Here is a 13,459-nt window from a genome sequence, read left to right on the forward strand (position 1 = left end):
GGTTCTTCAGCTATGGATTCTTTAGGCAAATCAATTATCTTTGTTATCTCTTTCTTGCAAAATAGTGATAATATTTTCCTATGCTACAGAGGAATTCCAAAGGTAAATTTATCTGTGATTGTGAGAGATTTAACACTACAATGATGAAGGCTGATAACTGAATCTTGGGATTTTAGAAAAGCAATTTTGGAACAGAAAGGAGGGTTGGGAGATTAAGTAGTTGGATTCAGGGTTTGAGAATTTGAATATTGAGGTTCATTATCAGACAGAATTATTGTAATTCAGATGGATAAAGATGAGGTTAATGATGAGGAAAAACTAGAGAGAAGAGTATAGAACTCTTGGGATTATACTGTTTGTAAACTATTTACTCTAAGATATTTGTTCATCTTCAAAATATCAGCCTGAGTAGAAATCAAATTAAACTGCTCTTATGTCTTCCCAAAATAGCACAGAAAATAAATGGATGAAGTTTGTTAATTGCATAAGCAAAAATTGTGGGAAACTGGGTTTTCTATACACTGATGGCAGGGGATAAAGGAAGAAGGTAAGGCTAACTAAGGACTGAATCAAATATTGAACAAGTATTTTGTGTCACTTCCCAGTAAAGGTGATGACTAAAAACAAATCATTTCTCTTCTCCATACATATCCACCACAACTAGTCTTCCTTTCCAAAGTCAGTCACAGGTTTGAGCTGTTGCTAGAACTAGACACTTCTTATTTGGTGGCTCCTTTAAGGTCAGGCAGACCAGGAATTGTTCCAATATTTTATTTTATTTTATTTTATTTTATTTTATTTTATTTTATTTTATTTTATTTTATTTTATTTTATTTTATTTTATTTTATTTATTTTATTTTATTTTATTTTTTCATGTTTACAAGTCTCTGTATTGTTACAACAGACTCATTTCTGTGGGTTTATTTATTTTTTTTTCCTTCTTAAGACATAGTTCTAAGGTTTCCAAGTTTTTCAATCTTTCTGCAAGAGCAGCATGAAGTTTTTTTTCAATACTCTATGAAATATATCAAAACCTGAATTAAACACTCCCCAAATTCTCTAAAGTTGAAGTTCTATAGCTGTATGACTATTTTGAGCAATTTCAATCTACAAGAAAAGGTATCTAAAGAAATTGAGAATAGATCAATAGAAATTATATCCCAGCAAAAGCAAAATTTTAGCTTCTATGCTCCAGAATCAGGGAACCTGGACAATATCCAGTCTTAATATTTGACAGTATATGCAAGCCTAGTAGCAAGAGTATTTAGCTAATAGGCATATTAATAAGTCCAAATTTTAAATATTAAGGACAGCCAATTTATCTGTAAACTAAAAATGAGGCAAAAAGGTGATGAGGACAATTACAGACTTGTTAATATGATTTCAATCTTAGAACAGTTTGTAAAGAAACGAACATGAAGATAAATTGAATACAGGCTAATTACAACATTGGTTTAGCAAAGGTAGATAATCTTTGATAAACCCAGTATCTTTTTTAATGAGATAATAGATTTTTTTAGACAATGGCAATGGACTGGACTTCATTCTGAAAGATGGTAATTATTCTTACAGGAAAACTGTCAGAAGCCTAAAAAATTTCCTTAAGAAGAGTTTGTCAAATGTTTTAATGGCTTGTCTTTGGTATGATCCCATTTAACATATCAATTAGTTATATAGGAGATGCAGGAGTAACAATTAAAAAGGTATTTATGAGATATGCAGAGAACATAAAATGGACAAGATAATTTTGTTGATTAGAGTGATGAAAGGGGACAAAATTTGATAGCATATATTGCAAAGCCATGAATCTAAGGACCAGTAGCTAGATTATTTATTTATTTTTCCTTCTTGAATATAACATGTATTTGTCAGTTAAAAGTACTGGGAAAGAGATATGGACATACTAGTTTTTGTGGAGGTTTACTATTGCTTTTCATATAAAGCAACTTTGAAAAGTCTAATGCAATCGTAAAGTTTACTGTAATTGTGAGATGCATCATCTAAGATATTTTGAATAAGGAAATTGTTATTTCATTGTTCAAATATTTGGTAAAACCTCTTTTCAAATATTATATAAAGTTCTGGTCACCTGTGTTCAAGAAAGATGAACTTAAAACAGAAGCATAGAAAGACAGCTAGTATGCTAGAATGGAGAATCAATCTTATGAAGAGAGATTAAAAGACCTGATTTCCTGATTTGTTAAGCCTAGAAAAACAAAGGTTGAGAAGGGATACGAGGATTCTTCAGAAATAAAATCAGGAAAAAGTGTTGAAGAGAGAAAACATCTATTTAACTGAAAAAACAATAGTGGAACAAGAGCAATAGTTTTAAAATTATCTGAAATTAAATGTAGACTGGATATTAGCAAAAGGTTTTTAACCGGTTTTGAGATTTTATGATATAGTACCAATGTAAAGAACTAAAAATGCTTAGATATACTAATTTATGGAAGAACACAGGTGAAACTCCAGATCAGGGAAAAGGCAGCACAAGTTTTCGGATATCCAGTGTGCTGCTGTAACTGAAGGAGAGTGACATAAGTGTGAACTGCATTTTGTGTGCTTCCTCCTTATACTGCAGGTATACCATAGTTCAGAGTTTCTACTGGTCTCCCAAAGATGGCCAGGATGCAAGTTCCTTACTTCACCCATTTCCTAGGTAGAACTTGCCCCCTGAACTCAGCCCAATGAGCTGGGCATGAATATGTTACTTTATTTATTTTTTTTTTTCTAAAAAACAAAACAACAAAAAAAATACTTTTTCTGAAGTTTAATTTGCTAGAATCACTGGTGACTTATTAAACCTCAGCAATCTGCTGTTGGAGAGAACCTCTCCTGTCCTTTTTGAGGATTTTACTCTTCTATAAACTGATTTTTTTATGGGTTTGTTAGAATATGCAGGGGAGTTTACAGAGTGTGGTGACGTGACACAGGTGATGTGTGAAATCTTCCAAATGAGGTCTTGACCATGTGCTTATGTCTGACCATATGACTGGACTTCAAAGCAATGGTGCCTCAGGTTTCAAGTGTCTGCAAATGTCTTAATGCTGCACTGCTGAAACTGGACGGGTACCTGTTGCCTCAAAGCAGGTTTCTTCACAACCTGTATATCAACACATTGCCCATATGTAGTTGCATCTCTGGACAGATTCAGAACAACTACAATAACATAGGAAAGAAAATAAAGAGTCCTCACAAAGTATTTGTGAATTTAGTCTTGAGTAAAGCTGTACGATCTCTCCTATTCCCCGCTCCCCTCCCCCCTTCCCTTTAGTACTGAAAACCAAAACTACATTGCTTAGGGTTTCACAGATGTTGGAAAAACCACTAAAGATATATGCAAATTTTTCATGGTATTTTTTTTCTCTCTCTATGATTTCAACATAATTTTTACCCGAAAACAGTTAGAATTTCGCAACACAGAACTGGCCATTCTCAGAGTGAATCATTTGTAAATTAGTGGTTTTACAATGGATCTGAGAAAACTCTAAGTTTCAAACTGAATTTTGGCTTCTCACAGACTCAGAAGAAGATTGGTGAACTATGAGAAACAAACCTGCCACACAGATTCACTCATCTGCACCTAGACTGAAACCAGTGGATTTTGTGTATCAATGGTATAAAACTCATAATGATCTGCCTGGTCATACTTAGCAGAAATGTTTGAAATCTCTTATTCCAATCATAAAATGACATTATGTTAATGAATATTGATATTTTAGGATAGAAAAAGACACTCTAAAGCTCCATCCAGTTGCAGCAATGTAGAATGAATTGTTCATATCTATATGATTATATTAAAGAAGACACAAATCATTTCAAGTTCCTTGTCACCATGACCTCATAAATGCTACATCCATGTCTTGTAAGAGTTTTGCCTAATGAAGCCGTTTGTATACTTACAACTCTATTTGACTTCAGTAGTTATCTCCTAAGAACTTCTTCAAGTCTTGCACAATTTGAACATTCTACCAGTTCATACCTAACAAAGGTTGTGTTTCTTGATTTTTTTTGTTTGTTTTCCTGTTTAAGTTATAAAGCACATTAGATGCACGTAAAATGTTAATTAAGCTATGTCAGAGATAACAGCACTTTATTTATTTATTTATTATTTATTTATTTTTAACACATATACATGTGTCCAGGCTAGAGATAAGGAAATAAAACATAAATCTTGTAAAAAAATCAGTAATGGCAAGTCAAATTGCCATGCAAAGAAGAAGCTAATGAAAGCAGCTATAACTGGAGGAAAGAAAAAGCAATTTTTTTTTATTTTTTTATTTTTTCCCGGAAAAACTTCTAAGATTGACTAAATTTGACTGCTATAGACCCCCTGCTTCCTTCAAGACTTTACAAGTGTCATAGCCTGAAGCTATACCCTATCAATATATTACTGCAAAGAACTATCTTGTCTTTATTTTTAGTGGTGGACACATGGTAAAGACTACTGCAGTAAAGATGAAAATTGAATGTATTTTAGGATTTCCTGATATATGAAATATTTACCAGTAGAAAAATCTCCCAATAAATGGTTACATACTCAAATACTATAAAATGTTTGGCTAAAGAAACCACAAATATATGTTATTAAAATTTATATATTATGTTTAGTTTAAACACAATTTGTCTTGAATAATAAAATAGTGGTAGGTTTAAAGAACTCTACTCTCTTCACTGGATATTGAATTAAGGCAGACTAAAAGAGTTTGTTTGTGGATATAATTGGGAATTACTTCAAAAGGGACACAGAAACATTGAGATTATTAAAACTTAAAGTTCAGCAGCTTCCCAACCCTGAAAGTGCCCAGATTTTTCAAGCATCTAACTTTGAGCTATTGAATTTAAAATTGTAACTAAATTCAATGCCATGAGAGAGTGCATAAACAAACCATGCTTAGATATTTATCTCCAGAAGGTCAAGAAGCTGAACCAGGTAGAAATTATCTGTTTTTGGGGTGGTGAATCTCAAATCCATTTTTCAGCATCTGTTTCAGCAGCTCCGTGCTTAGTGTTAGCTTCTGTGAATCCTATTCATAAATGCCAAATTCCCCATACAAGCAAGACAAACCAGGCTGCATAACAGTGAAACACAGTGTCTAAATTGTCACTTTTGGAATATTTGCAATATTTAGTATTTTTCAAATTCCTTTGCAGATCCAGTGCTGCTCTATATGAATTTGCCCTTCAATGTTCTTTTTGATTGCAGATCAATTGGACAACAAATCAGTGCACACAGTCTCCTGGACCAGATCACTACAAAGTATTGAAACCAATGGCCTTCATGAAGTCACAGATCAGTAATTTTAGGCTAGCTGATTTTACAGGAGAGAAAATGAGTGCTTTTTAGTAATTACAGGACATGACACTGACCTTAATGAAAATGTTAATCATCAATGTGAGGAATACTTAAAGTTACACCTCATGAATTGTTTGGTGGCACAGTTAACTAGTGTAGAATGAGAGGTGTCACAAATTTGCTAACAGTTTTCCACTCCAAGATATGATCAGGAACAAGATTTGAGCAAATACTGCAACACACAGCTGCCAACACAGCACCATCTAGGCAGTTCCTTAGGTAACTCACATTGTGTCACTACCTGTGTATGTAGAGCAAACATATTTTTCCTGGATATGTTTTTGTACGTGCTGCTTAAACTTCCACTTGTCTCCTGCTTTCATTCACTTCTCTTTAACTGCAAGCTTGTTTCTGTAGCATTCTTCTTACACAGAACAGTGAATGAGCAGGAGCAAATACAGTGATGCAGAAGCTGAAGGAGAACGAATAAACAGCTGGGGGACTACAAAACATGTTGAAGAAAGCAGGGCTGTGGAGTCCTATGCTGAATGGTAAAATGTCAGACTTGGTGTTCACAACTGAGAGCATGCTTGAGGGAGCAGTCCTCTTGAATGTGGCATAATTTTACCTCAACAGAAGTTATTTAAGGACTCAGTAGATACTTCTACTCAATCATTCTAGCTTAGACTTAAGCTCACATGCTTAGAATTTGTCTCTTACTTTAGGCTGTTTCTACAGATGTGGAAAGTCAGCTGTGGTATAGGACTGGATTTGGTTTAAGCCCTGCCCAGGAAGGAAGATGTATTTGACCTACAGTAGGTCAGGCTTGAGTCTTGAGCCGTCAGTTGACTAAGTCAATAATGTGAACTGAGGTACTTCAAACCTGTGCTCAGAAAAGGTGGTACAAAGAGATGCAATCCAAAACCTGAGTTTATACAACACAGACAAGCATTCCTCCAAGGTAGAGAGGTGGCTAGGTTTTGATATTCAAGTGATAATAGCTGAATCACTGTATCAGATGACCAAGCATTTTTATAGGAGGATTTTGCAAAGAAGAAGTAGTTCTTGTCAATCCATAAGCTGGCTGTTGATCTTTTACAGCCTGTTGTGTAAAGCCAGTAAGCATGAATCACACAGTAAGAAGAATCAGAGGATAGATTTATGATCCTGAAGAGGTCTGACAGTGGCTCAGCTTAGAAAATGAGAGCTTAGAGAATCTGGATGTGTTCTGTAGGACTTCCATTTAGCTTGAGATCCCACTATACACCATGGACTAATAAAGGGGATATCATTGCTTGTTTAGATTCAAAAATGAAAATACTGTCCAGAGGAAAATCTGTAGTCTTTCATGCCCACATGCTCCCCTTACTTTTTTTGACTCAACTATAGTAATTATGCAGTTGAAAAGTGAGTCACATCATCAAACTAAGCAAAAAATTTTTTGATATGTTAGTTTTCTGTCAGATTGTTGAACTGAACTGACTCATCATGGAATACACATGAAATATCAGTAAACTCTGGTTTGTCAAGGGTAAAGAGAGGGGCAGCAAGGTAGGTACAGTTAAATTCAATTTAAATGATGAGGTGAAAACACATCCTCATATTCCTGGGACCAATGGATCAAACTATCAACTGGCTTAAAGTAATATAGTTTTACTGTTTCTGATAGACCTACTCTAGTAGTTGGTCTACTCTAGCTGTTGGCTTAAGTTGCTTTAGAGGTGTAAATTCACAAGCTGGTAAGCAAGTTATTTCTTTTCTGGTTTTCTTCCTGATTTTCAGCAGAAAGTTCTGATTCATGTACTCTTTAGGAAAACCTTTTTTGAAAATAAAAGGAAAATCTGCTATAAATCCATAAAAAGCAGTTTGAAGTCAAGCAAAAGAATCTTTCCAGCTAATTGTAGGGGGATAGTTTGAAATTGTTTCCAGTTCTAAAATTATTTTATAGGCTGTGGACCTTATGTTCATGTACATCTGTGTATACCCACTTCTGTTGCAAAAATACCATATATTAGGAGCTCAATAATCCTTTCATTAGCCTTACAGTAAAATATCCTCCAGAACAGAAAATGAAGGAAGAATTCCACAATAGGAAGTAAGAAAGATATAATTGCAAAGTGCTTAGAAAGCTACAGGCAATTCTAATTTTTATTTTTTTTTTTTAATAATGAGAAACGCAGACATTATCTACTCCCGTTGTTGCAAACACTCGTGTTTATCACAAGACCTTTTGTTTTGTGACTACTGAAGTAAGATACAGAGATAGGTGGTATGAGATTTCATTCCTGGGTAGAGAAGGAAGGTGTCCCCAACTTTGACAACTCCATGAGAATGTAGGGTTTGGGGACGTTAATCACTGCTATTTTTATCAGACAGCTTTATTAAGAAAAAAAGTCATTTATTTATTTATTTATTTTTAAACCAAATTACTGTGGACCTAGAGCAAACTTCTGAGCAGTTATTAACAGAAGTCCACATTTGCAGGAAATACTGGGTACCTTCACATGCACTGCAATAGCTGCGAGTTACACAATATCTATATCATTTTTCACAGCTTTGTCATTAGCTGGTAATGATTTGATTATTTTGCAGATGAATCACAGTATAAATCTCTTTCACAAACACTACCTCCAAGTATTAATCAAAACCATTAAGGCAAAGCAGTCAGTGCAAATTAAAAAATTTGCATGTCTAAATTAAAAATTACAGTAATACATCATAAATAAATCTTTTAAATTCTCTATGGTCTGTATGAGAATCCCCTTTTTGTGCCTGTAATGAGCCCATGAATACAGCTCTTTTTTTCTCCCCATCTTTTTAATCATGCTGTAATCAAATTTTATAGGTAGAATTCAGGTCTTTCACTTTGAAGTCCACATTGGATCTTATTGGAGAAAAATTATTTTGCTCTCCCTCTTCTCAAACCCAACAGTAGTGAAAGATGCAGACTCAAAGACAAGTGTGAGAGACAGGAATTCAAACTCATCACATACATGTATAATTTGTAGTTTCTTTGTCTATAGCAAAATAAATATTTGTAAAGGGTGATATATCTTATGCAAATAACTTTGAACTATGAAGAAAATGACTGAGTTGTCATTTAGGTATTATTTCATTTTAGAACCATCAACACCTTATTTCCAGCATGGAAAAGATTAATATAAGCTGCTACTGATATTTAGAACACATTCTTATTCACACTAAAGAAATTTAAAAAAATTAAGGAATAGCTCAACAACTTTGCATTTTTTTTTTTGTCAATTACTGACCTTTATTTGGAAAACAATATTCAGTGTAGAGGATTGCTGTTCTATTCCTGCTATTCTATTTAGAAGTTAATCAAAGTGGTCTATAGTAATCTGTTCATCCCCTTTCATCTGAACTCTGGCAAAGGACTTTTGGTGAAGAAATTCCTTGCAAAGCAGCAAATACAAATTTGAAAGTGTTTGCCTGTTGACTGTCTTCAGAACAATGACCTCCCCTGCATGAATTTTGCTGTGACCATTTCCAGTATTAATTTTTTTTTTTGCCTGTGATCTTTTGGCTTCATTGTCTCACAGCAGCCTGATGGCTGAACAACTGGCTCCAAAAAGGAACCTTTGTACTAATTCCAGAATGACATTGAGAAGAAGCCGTAGGATCCAAAAACTATTCCCCTCCAGGGCCTTCCTTTCAAGGTCATTGGTTTTCGTTGCCTTGAGGGTGCACAGTAAGAAGGTACTTATACAAGAATAATCTTAACAAAGAAGAAAACCTGAAAGCTGAATAAAACTAAGCAAAAAGGGCTTCTTGAATCTGACTAAATTTACACACAAACTGTAAAAAAAATAAAAACTGAAAAATAAAGAAAGACCTGTGCATGTCTTACATTCCCCTGTCACTAATTTTTCATGTGCAAATACTTTGGCTTAATTGATCTATCAATTGCTTGCTCTGCTGTTTGCATGGATGAGAACACAAAGACCTTTATGATAATTAGTAGCTTACCTTTCAGCGGTAACAGCGCACGTACCTAAGAATGTACATCAAGACAAGTCTGAATATCTGCTGCAACCAATTTTTGTGTACTTGCTTTAAATAGTTCATCATTTCCTTTGTTACTTTTCTCTGTACATGCAATTGGAGGTCAACATTAGGTTTTCAAGTTAAGAGGGAACCCCAAAGTTTGCAGATGGAATTGTGTTTTGGGAGGGTTTTGGTTTGGTTTGTTTCATGGATGATTTTGTTTAGCCTTCCAGTCCACAGATAGATAGATACAAATAGTACTTAACAGTTAACTTCTGATTAGATTTAGGAATTGAAATCCATGTCCAAGATTTTCAACTAGTGCATTTAGATTCAGAGTGATCATTGTGCCACTTCACTGTTAGATAATAATTAATGGTTTGTAATTTGGCATTTATATAGTCCTTTCCATTTATAAATTAAAAGTGGCTTTCAAAACATTAGATTTCAGACAACGTTGACCAAATATAATAATTAGAGTCTACCCGTTTTACACAAGGAATTCAGAAACGAGAATACTTGGTATCTTGTTTCTCTGCAAACGAGGTCCATTGTAAGATCTGGGCTTAGGATCTGATAATGTTCATTGATCATTCAGACAAAACAAAACAAACAATTAACTAGAAAATGCCATGAATCCACAAGATATGAAAGAAAATAAATCATTTTCAGATTCACAACTCAATAACATAATTGAAAAAAAAATGAGATAAACCTTTCTTAATTTCAAAAATTGCATTGAATCCATCGCTTAATTCAGTTCAATAGGGACCATTCAGGCTTTTATGGGTGGAGGTTCTGATCCTGACTTTTTATATCCACAATTGAAATATTCCTACCAACTTATTCAATTTCTATCTTAGATTTCTTTGATTGGGGTTTATAGCTAAAGAACCTTAGAGCTTAGAAAATGTCATATCCAAGATTATTTTAGTACATCAAGGCTCAAAGAAAATAAAGCTTCCAATTCTTCTATTGTGAGATGGATCAGGACTTGTATTGTGGAGGTATACAAAGCAAAATATCTTTTACCCCTTTGAAAACATAGTACCACAGCAGCTGTGGTCTCACATTCCCACACAAAAATCACAGAGGAAGGAATTTACTTTGCAGCTAACCTAACACCCCAGATTTTACCAACATTGAGGATTATTTGTTGTTTCCTTCTCATAAGAGTACTTGGGCAAATGAAGGTCTCCAGCAGTGCTAAACTTGTGATGTAAACAATATATTTTAACAGAAATAAAACAGAACATATATTTGCATAACTTTTCTCTTTAGACTTATGATTTCTCAGTGTTTTTTTTGTAGTGAAGACTTAATGTAAAGCCACTGAATGAGAAAGAAACAGTTTTTGTTTTTAGAAAGTCTCCCAGAAAGGAAGCTCTGCTTACATAATTTAATTTAATAGAACATTGTGACTTTAGTATAGGAGTTATTATTTCTGTTTTTAAAAATCTGTGCTCCAAAGTTTTCTCCCTACCAATCAATTTATGCATGTATGTAGTAATCATCATGTCAAAATTCATAGACATGGTTCTTTTGAATTGAGCTTACATACATGCATTTTAGTTTGCAGATTTCAAGAAAAAAGCCTCCCATCTTTTTTGTTTACTGATCTAAGGGATTCAGGATTGCCTTCAGTGCTTTACAGGTAGGCAAAGCTTATCTATCTACCTAATGTTTGTTGGATTTTTTTCTTTACATGGGCAAGGCAAGAGAACCACTCCTGTCTCAGTTCCTTGTGGTTCTTCTTTACCACTAACATGTTAGAGCTGGATAAAGACTTCTCAGGTGGCTTATTGCATCAGTTCTTCAAGGAAAGAAAAGAGCCACATACTGAGGAGTTAGAGTAGCTGGATAAAAGGCAGGGAGTTTTTATGCATAGGGAAAGGTTTGTATATACAATGGTAAGAGCTCTGCTTGAGAATCAGGAGTTGGACTCTGTGACCCTTGTGGGCCCCTTCCAACTTGGGCTTTTGTATGATTCTAGGATCATATATACTTAGAAAGAAAATATCTGTCTTGTAGCTCAAGCTACAAGCTTGTATCCTCTGATAACTAGATATTTGAGAGGGAAATATAAAGATTTAGTGTGGATTATTTTTACGTTATTTTACACAGGTGTTTTGTTTTACTTGTAATCTAGAAACTTCACCTTAAAATTTGACACTTTCAGATTTTCCATATGAAAATCTAAAACTTTGTTCATAGTATTCAGACAGAGGGTTGTGTTGTTAGAAATTTTAAATATCATTTTATATTTAATGAACATCTGTATCTTTTAGAAAATGCGGTATCTTGTTTGTTTGTTTGTTTGTTTGTTTGTTTTTTGTTAAAGAAGGAAGGAGTTTATTCAGATTTAAACTGGCACAATAGGATTTCAGGATTTGTGACAGTACTTAAAAGTTGTTTGCTGTATCTGGATTGAAGAGAAGTTGAATTTTCTGTTCTCTAGTTTACTTTCCAGATTGTAGACCCTTGCCAGATCCCCACGCTGCCACTGTCTTCTGATCCTATATACTCAGCTCTCCTTATACAATTCTGTGTGCACACTAGATGTCATTCCACCCTGGAGACAGGATGTGGCCAGCAAGCACTCTCAGAGGTAAATTTTGAACAGTGCTTCTGGATTCACAGGCATAGGGAAAAGACCACATGGTATTGAAAATCAAGAGCATATGGCATATGTGCACCTAAATCATTAGTATGTTTTAATCAATTCTTTTTTTTTTTTTTTTTTTTTTTTTTTTTTTTTCTTGAATGAACATTTTAACTCTACATTGCAAAAGGCAAGGGAGACTAATGGAGACTATCCTGAAGAGTAATTAGATGGGTGATAAAATTTCTTTTATTTAGTTTCTAAGTAAATAGTATTTTAATCAATGCATCCACTAAGCAACAGTGAAATACCTTCTGAAAAATCTGCCAAAGTAGAAAGACAGTGAGAATTCTCAAGCCAACCTGGTGATGCATGTTGATGTTTTTTTTTAACTATCCAATAAGATTGCTCAGATTAACAGGTCACTCAGACTTTTCCAGGCTCTCTTAGTACTGGTGGGACAGGCAAATGCACCAGATAGGCTTTTTAAGTAACTGCACAGATAAAGTCTGGACAGTTTTACTATATATGACTTGCCAGCTCAAGCAGAGAGACTGACAGTGTGGAAACAGCTTGTCAGAGCTCAGGTCATGGTTAAAAACTGCTAATGTTAATGCTGACAGCCTGTAAAGTCCCTGTTATCCATGATACCTTTAATCAAGTTATAAAGAACTTTGAAGGACTATATCTTTTTCTTCTTGCTCATTATTTTTTTTTTTTCTGTTTCTGTCATTAGTGAAAATAGTTAACTAATTTTATGAAAATCTCTTCCTTTAATCTCTATATTCCAAGCTGAAGCCTGTCAGTGGTGCCTAGCACTGCAGTATCCAGCTTCTCTGTAAAGAGGAAGATATGTTTACAGATAACCAGGGACAGATACTGCCAGCACAACAGAGATCAGCTTACTCCATGATACTTCCTGGATTCATAAGAATGCTTTCTGATTTCACTGAGATTGCTACAAATGAAATTATGAAGAGGGGCAGGCAGGGGATGAGCTTAGGTCATTGTTGCTACAGTTCTAGTGAGAAAGCACAAATTTGCAAGAACTGTATTATTATCATTATTATTTATTATTTTTGATGAGCTTCTTTTCACGCAAATTTCAAGAAGGTAGTTGTCCTCGGAGAACTGGGTATTGAGGGCAAATCTGTTATTTATTGTAGTTTCTCTTTACCATTTCATATGTTCTGTATGAAGTCCAGCACAGTCCTTGCAAAATAAAACTTCTTAAACTAAAGTTCCTTATTATTGTTTTAAGCTGGGATCAAGCCTTTGCTTTCTCCACCTAAAGCACACTCCATTATCACAGAGTAATCCCTTGCCATTAGAGAACTAATATGATCACTTGACATGAAGTGTTCCCACATGATCGTAATAGGGTTCAACAAGACCAAGTGCAAGGTGCTGCACCTGTTCTGGGGCAATCCCAGACATCAGTATAGACTGGGAGAAGAACTCATGAAGAGAGCCCCGCAGAGAAGGACTTGAGCATTCTGGTGGATAAAAAGCTCAACATAAACTGTCAGGGTGTGTTTGCAGCCCAGAAGGCCAA

This window comes from Aythya ferina (assembly GCF_964211825.1).
Source record: "Aythya ferina genome assembly, chromosome: 2".
Lineage (NCBI taxonomy): Eukaryota > Metazoa > Chordata > Aves > Anseriformes > Anatidae > Aythya > Aythya ferina.